We start from the raw sequence: 7,871 nt of genomic DNA, 5'->3' as shown, positions 1-7,871 counted from the left end.
AATACATTTTAGAAAATCTTTGTATAACAGTTAAAATAGTTTTTTAAAGTTTGACAACCCCTCTGCCAAAGGGCCAAGCTCCAGTTTTGCTGATCATTATTTAATTAGAACAATTTACTTTGTATCAATCCTGAATAAATGATGCACTATAGAAGGCAGGCTTTACTAATTTGCCTTCAGCAGATTTTAAACTGAGGCATATGCAAATAATATGGTGTTATGCGAGGTTTAAACTGTATAATATGGCAACAGATTGCACAGTTGAATCACTAGGGTGATGTAAAATAATTGTTCTAAAATGTACCATCACCGTTAAGCAAAACATTCCTAACCATGTGCCTGGCATTGTGCTGGATTTATTAAGCATTAATTTGAAAAATTGCTTTCACTTTCAGGATCGTGAAGGTATTCTGAAACTCTCATTCATATTTTTGAAGGTTAAGTGAAATTTTAAATGCACAACGCAGCCATTACATAACAGGCATAGAATACAGTTTTATGACTTGGATAGTTTTTGTTTTAAGCGCATTAGCAACTTTATTTTGAAATGCTATCAATTCTTAGGATATGAAAACCTACATATAGGAATGGAGTTCATACACTCACTACTCTTATGTAATAAGCGTTTTAACACAGGCATGCCATTTTAGCGTTCAGGGTAAAACTAAGCTATACTTTAGCGTTTTTGAGTCAAGCAAAAACGATTTTAGCAACGGCACTCATTTCCCCTGCTAATTTTTTTCATGGCGAGTTACTAAATGCTAGAAGCTAGAGTCAAAAAGAAACCTGACATCTGGGGAGGTGTTGAGGGGGTGTTAATAGTTCTAGTTAGATGTTTGGGGAGCGTTGAGGATACGATTTTAAAACAGCAAACACTCGGAGAAGGGGAAATTATGGTTTCCTATGACTTTCTCCCTTCACCAATTTGTAGCCCCCCCCCCCCAATTTAGAGGCGGGTTCCGTGAGATTAGGCTGCAGGAAACTGAGAGGCTCCACAGTGCTGCCGCCCCGGCCTCGTGATGTAACTGTTATTTCTTATTCGGAGGCTGAACCGAGGAGAGCTGCTGAAGAAGTAGCGGCCCTGCTCCTTTTGCCTTGTCTAGTTGGGTCAGATCCTTCCCGGTGATGTAGACTGGCCGAGGGACTCCGCTGGAGGCTTCGCAGTGACAAAGCAGCTGACGACAAACCCCGTTCTGGGTCCTACGTCTGTCCAGGGAGCTGACCCGGGCACTCCTCAGGTCTCCTCCCTAGTTTCCTTCCCGGAGTCGCTCCACACTGTCACTGGGTGCCTACTACGTGCTGGGCGTGGGGTCAAAGTGACCTAGAGTTCGTGCCCGTGCCCCCCAAGACTAAAGCAGGACACACAGATCACAAGCAGATGGAAGGGAGGCGGCGAAAGGGGCGAGGGAACGCGCGTCGTGGGGTGAAACGGGCGGACGGAGACGCCTTAAGCGCCAGCACCCAGGCGGGGGCCCTGGGGCATCTAGGGCGCTCCAGCCCCCAGGCTGCGCCCCAAACGTGAGCCCTTGGGCCTGGGTAACGAGACCCCCCCGGGCCCCAGGGAGGAGCTGTCCAGGCGCCCACAGTGGTCGGGAGCGGCTGGGCAGAGCCGGGAGCCAAGGGGGACGGCCGGGCGCGCCGAGCACCCACCTCTCCCGGCCGACGCGCTCCTCTCGCTGCCTCCGGCCCTGCGGCCCCGGCTCGGCCATCCGGAGCGCGGGCGAAGCGGAAAACAGCAAAACAGCGGGGGCTCCCGGCGCCCGCGAGCTGCCGGGATCCGAGCGCTTCCTCCCGACCCGGCGACAATGGGAGGGCGGGGGAAAAAAGGGTTAAGAAACTTGGCTGAGGAGCTGAATGGCGTGGAGCGGCGAGGGGAGGGACTGGGCCGCGCGGACTCGCGGCGGAGGGAGGAGCGCGGCTGCGGGCGGGCGGGCGGCGAGCGAGGCGCTCAAGTCAGCCGCGCAGACATTGCAGCAGAGCCCCGAACTCGGGAGGCGGCGGCGGCGGCCGAGGAGGAGGAGGAGGCGGCGGCCGAGGCGGAGGGACGACCCGGCCCGCGCCCGCCCGCCCGTGGCCTCGAGTCCGCCGCTGGTTGGAGGGAAGAGCTCGCTGGGGCGCCGGGGAAGGTCGGGGCGGCGGGGCGCCTTCGCGGAGTGAGCCTGACGGAGCCGGAGGCTCGGAGCCGCGGCGGCCTCGGTGAGTAGCGGCCGCGGCCGGGGGCCCCCGAAGGGCGGCCGCCAGCGCCGCCGGAAATGGCCTTGGAGCGCGGCCCGCGGCAGTGCCGGCGTTGGCGGGCAGGGCCGCCGGGCGTCGAGGCGGCGGGGACAGCGCGGCCGGCCGCGGGGTGGGCTCGCGGCGGGGGAAGCCGTTTCCGGGGAAATCCTGCCTCTCCTCCGGGCTCCGAATTTTCCCGGGAACCCGGGGTCCTGGACAGCGGGGCCGGCAAGTTGCGGAGTTGGCTCCGGGCTCGTCCGTCCGTCCGTGCCAGTCCGGGGCCGAGGGGCGGCCGCCGTGTGTCCCCTGCGCCCGGCCGCACACGGCTGCCCCGGGCGCCGGGCTGGGGGCGCGCTCCGCTCGGCCGCCCGCTCGGCCCAGAGCCCCGGGCGCTTCTCGCCGCGCCCGCTCTCGGACCTGCTGTCCGGCGGCGTCCTGGGCGGCGCCGGGTGCCTGCCTGCTGTGTGCTCGCCCGATTCCCAGCCAGGAAAAGTGACCAGGAGAAGGGGCAGCTCTCCCGGCCCCCACCGGACCCCCAGGCCCCCTCTGCCAGCACTTGTCCGTCCCCTCCCGAGGGCGAGGTTCCTGGACCCGAGGCCTCAGCCATCATTTTACTCCTGAGCCAGGAACCTGGCTCGCATTTAGGGTGAGCCCCGAGGAAGTCCTGGGAGGCTTTGGGAAGCTGCTTTTCTCTATCCTGTGCCTTCCCTCCTTACTACTATCGAATGTTGTTGTTTTACGAAGGGTTTGCGTGGAAATATTCGACATACCCTCCCATCCTTTCCAAAGTAGTTTCCGAATTTTAATCAGCAGTCTTTCAGTCTGAAGGAACAAAGGAATCAACTGTGTATTACAGGCGGACAAGCTGAGAGTCTGTGACACATGTTGATCTCTAAAGCATTCCAGGACTTTCTACCCTCTATCATGTTAGTGATTTAATTGGGTTCCAAAGGTAGCAAAAGAAGGACAGAATGATTAGCACTTTTGCGTTTTTAAAATATTTTTTAATGGGATGTTTTATTTTGGGAAAAAAGACGTTCTCAGGTACAAGGATTTTCAACTCAGTTGGTGGAACCTAGCTGGAGTTTGTCTCCGTGCAAATGATTGAATGTGAGATTGTGAGGAAATATGTCTTTAGAGGAAGAAAGATCATCTATAGGTGTCCAAAGTAAAAATGGTTGTCAGGTTATTTATGATGAGTGCTCTTTATATTTCTTGGGGGAATTTGTGAAGCAAGGGGCTTTGGTAATTCATTCTTTAAAGTTATGAATTGCGTTGAACCTGCTTATTAGTGAATCATAGGTTTAGCAAGTGGGTGGCATTATTCAATGTTTAATCATCAGTTTGCCACCTTTGTTGTACAGACAGTGAAATAATAGACTTTTTAAACAAATGGTGCTTCATCTGCCTGGCCCTAAGTGTCAGTTGCTGCCTGGAATATGTTGAAATGTTTTTCAGCTTCCAAGTGAGTAAGTCGCTCTAGTTTTGCCCAGCAGTTTGGTAATGTCCATAGGGTTGAACTGGCTCAGGGAGCAGTGGCTTCATCACCAAATAGTAACTTTGCTCTGCTTGGATTTAGTTGCTACAGACAAAGAAGGAGACTCAATCAATGGAGCAGCTACTATGCAGGCTGTAGAATTCCTTACTGTAGTCTGTTTCATACTCTCCTGGGCAAAGATCTCTTTCCAAACTTACCCTAAAAAGTAGCCTAGGACTGTGAGTAAAATATATACATCTTTTTTAAAAAAGGACTACTATTACTCAAATGAGTTCTCTACAGTGCCTTGGAGGTAGTTGAAAACCAGGTTTAATGCCTATGGGAAGACTTGACTTAGAACCACTTCTTACATGTGTTTCTAAACTCCACAGAACTTGGATTTTACTCATTTAAACACTCTAAAATAGTGTAAGTTTGCACTAAAGAAATGTGTGAAGAGGCTAAAGGCTCTTCTGACTCTTTCAGTTTTAAGAGCAAAACGTCATGATAAAAAATAACCTATACCACCACCTAGAGTCTGTTTGTTAGTTTATTGCTCCTGAAGTTTGCTTAACTTGACATGTCTCTTACAGTTCCGATATAGTCAAAAAATGATTAAGAAACGATGACTTTCAAAAGGCCATCCAAGAGAACAATTATTTAAGTAATAAATAGCAAGTGCCAATTTAAATTATCCGAGCCACCTTTAGGATTGAAAATTATGATATATCATGTTGAATGGGCTATTCTCCAAAAGATATTAATTCAAAAGAATTTAAAACAGGGAAATTTCAGCTCATGCTCCAAGGTAGCTCTGATTGCTTAAAGACTTTCTGTGTTATCGTAGAGTCAAGAAATCTTACAAATTAAATGCCAGTAGAGCTTTCTGAGGTCCAGGTGAAACAAAAGCAATGATAAAAATATAGGGGAGCATTACAACTACAGAAATTCTGGAAACTCAAAAGTTAGGAGAGAATGTAGGCTGTGGCAGAGTTGTGGTTCAGAGACGTGAAAAGTAAAATCGATGCGAATTAAAGTGGTAATCTGTTTTCCTGGTGGTTTATGTGTAGTAAAGCAATCTATTAAATGGGAGACATTAGGGAGGCAGCTTTGTTGGCCATGTGGCTCATCACATTGTCCATGGAGGAAGTAATGTTCCTCCTTTAAGTGGTATAGCCTGAGAGAAAGATGGCCTCCAAGATCTTTAATTAAATACCAGTTGAACAGAGAGAACTAGAGCACTGTATTAATTCTGTCAAACATCACTATTTTAGAACATTGAGGACAACTAAAAATGAATTAACTCATATCTGAAAGTAGAGTTTTATGGAAGGTGACAGATGAGGCAAAATATGTCAATCTAATGGAACAAATAAGATAAGGAGATATACCATCCTTGACTCTTTAGAAAGATGAGAGGAAGGGAGATCATTATTAATTGCACAGATTCTATTGGAAACCAGTAGTAGAAGACAGTGACATAGAAGTGATTTTAAATCATAGCAGCATAGGATATATGAGGTTAAAGGATATATGAGATTAAAGGAATTAGGTTTTTAAGTTTAAAACCTAAAGAAGGTAAGAAACTTAAAAGCTCGTGTTTTAAGTGTTGTTTGGGAATTACAGTAATAGTTTTGTGCATCAGGTTGAAAGATAATTCTGCTAAGAATAAGTTTAAAATATGTAATTTTTATCAAGAAAAAATTATTCACTTTAAATTCTTATGGGGTTAGTTTTGCTTTTCCTAACTTTAGATTGTCTGATACAGTTTTTAAAGTGAAGGTTAATAGAAGAGTTCTAGTGTCTCTCCCTCTTCCTCTCCCCCATCCCCTTTTCTCTCTTCCCCTTTTCTGAAATAAACAGCTTCTACATCTTTGGATGTTTTCTTCCATGAAAATTGCCTTCGTTTGCAGCTTCCTTTCTTGGCTGTGGTGGGGTGAAGTTTCTTTACTCTTGTACTTTTTCCCCTCTGCCCTTTCAAGAGATTGATACGCAGAGTGAGTTTTGTTTTGTTTTGTGTTTTTAATAATGATTTACTGTTACATGGATGGAGACTGGGAAAAAGCATTTGCTATTCTGCATACCCATGTCTTCCAACTGGAGAAATATTTTTATTAATGTAATTTTGACTACTATTGAAAAGTCAAAGAAGCATTTTCAACAGACTGTGGTGGGGGGACTTTCAGGATGTTTGAGTCCGAATCTGTGAATTGAGTTGTTCAAGATGCATTTCCTTAAGTTGCAGTTTTTTTCAGGGGACTGTCTGGGGAGGAAATAAGTGAACTCATTCTGTAGTATTTAAATAAAACAATATGAGGAACATAACACCAGGATAGTCGCTAAGACTTGAGAAGGTAAAAACCAGGAGTGTCAGATGATGAAGCAGGCCATTGGAATGGAGCTGAGCATTATGCAGAGAGGTTGGAATGATCAAAAAGTAAATGGAGGAAAGAGATCTTGTTTCTATATCCTGTTTGCATCTGATGCTGAAGCAAGGACATGAATTGCTGATGGTAATGGATTCCCGTCTATGAGGCCAACAATATTATGTAAATAGTGGTTGCTTGAGGGAGAGAAATGACAAGTTCCCCATTTGTGCACGTGCACATTTTGTTTTTGAATGTCTCTTAAATATATCTAAAGTAGAAGATCAAAATTGGGTACCAGAATGGAATCAGGAGTTAAAGTTTGTCTGAAAGAAAATAATATTACATCATTTTTCTTTTGTCTGTTCTTTTAAGATCAGGAGTTTTCTAAGGGTCTTAGTCATCATGGAAAACAGTTTTGAGTGCTGAGGTTTGGATGATGAACTGGATAACTCTTTTATAGTAACTCTGATAAAGATAACTTGATGTAAATAACTACAGAAAGAATGCTTTCTTTAAGCACATTATCATGTGACTCAAGGTAGGGGGAAAATTGAGACTAAGAGACGTCTGAAGTCTTATCAGGTTTTCTTTGCAAACTATTATATAGATGCCCATCTGTTGTTTTTTTCTTCCTTGAAATCTAATGTTGAATTTGATGGATACTGAATGTGTAGGATTCTAAAGATTTGAGTTTATTTAAAACAGAACTTTTGTTTTGGTACAGGTATGAAAGTCTTAATTTTTCATAATAAATATAGGTACCGAGATGAGTAGGAAGTTACATTAATTTTTGTCACTGTTACAGTACATACTATGTATCATGAACCTTGAAATTCAAATTGATCCCTACACTATCTTGCAAATATTACAAATAAAGCATTATAAAATTTGTGATATTTTAGCTTATCAAAACACCTGAAATATAAGATAATTTTTCTTAAGTTTGTAAAGCATAGAGAACAAAAAATGAGTTAAAAATAAATGTACTAAATTTTACCATTATATTAGGATTTTGTTAAAATTAATATCTTGCATAATGCTAGGAATAAACATTTAGCCTAGAACTCTAGATGTAATGTAATGAGAAACAAAGAATTTAGAAGGCTGGTAACTCACAAATGGAGAAAAAAAACACTCTTTGTGGTTATGAAAAAGGGCTCTTCACTGTATTTACTTAGTGGTATGAATTTTTTTTTTAAAAAAGCTATAACCAGTTTTAAGATAAATTGTTCTTAGAGGTAAGAGTATGAATAATTACCTGTTAGAGCAATTACTATTTATATGATTTGGTTTTTGGTTGAAATAATTTTAAAATCTCCAGCATATGTTGCAACTTTGGCTGGAAAGATAATGGTGACATCCGTCCATTCATCCATTCATCCATTCTCTCCTTCCTTCCTTTCCTTCTTTCTACTTTCAATAAATAGGGCTGGGATAAAAAGGGTTTTTTTTAAGAAAGTTGGAAATAGAATTCTCTGACAGGGTTAATAGTTGTGTTTGAAATTCAAAGCTAGCATAGTTCACTCTCCCCAGAAAAATTTTTAACTTCTTACACCTCAGAGAATAAAAGCTCTAAATTAAAACCCATCTTGCCTCTTTAACTTTGTGTTGTTTAACAAACATATTTTTAAGGATGGAAGGAAAAGACACTTATTTGCCTTAAATTCTAAGTCACTGCCTGACTAAGCCCAGAGTTTCAAGAAATATTAAACTGGAAGCCTGCTGGGAATTTGAGTCATCAGCTTAAGATACCACGGAGACCAGGACAACTCTGGTTGACCTGATGTTGGTGTTTATTTAGAGCTTAGGTG

At 44.2% G+C, this 7,871-nt stretch overlaps 1 protein-coding gene across 3 annotated transcripts in view; it reads left to right on the top strand.

Annotated features, from left to right (window-relative positions):
- The first annotated feature begins 1,056 nt into the window (after nt 1-1,056).
- The window catches only part of NRIP1 (nuclear receptor interacting protein 1), a 102,157-nt gene continuing 95,342 nt past the window's right edge, over nt 1,057-7,871 (top strand). For 2 of the 3 annotated variants that reach the window (XM_012647364.1, XM_012647363.1), the window contains exon 1: nt 1,057-1,238. The gene's annotated coding sequence lies outside the window, so the exon portion shown is untranslated. Of the gene's footprint in view, nt 1,239-2,089; nt 2,197-7,871 lie in introns of those variants that run through there. The other variant, XR_001137628.1, reaches the window with a different exon arrangement.

The sequence above is a fragment of the Propithecus coquereli genome, unplaced genomic scaffold (genome assembly GCF_000956105.1).
Source record: "Propithecus coquereli isolate 6110/MARCELLA unplaced genomic scaffold, Pcoq_1.0 Scaffold263, whole genome shotgun sequence".
In the NCBI taxonomy this organism is placed as follows: domain Eukaryota; kingdom Metazoa; phylum Chordata; class Mammalia; order Primates; family Indriidae; genus Propithecus; species Propithecus coquereli.
The sequence above is the reverse complement of the archived record's forward strand: the minus strand, read 5'-3'. Positions and strand labels throughout refer to the sequence as shown.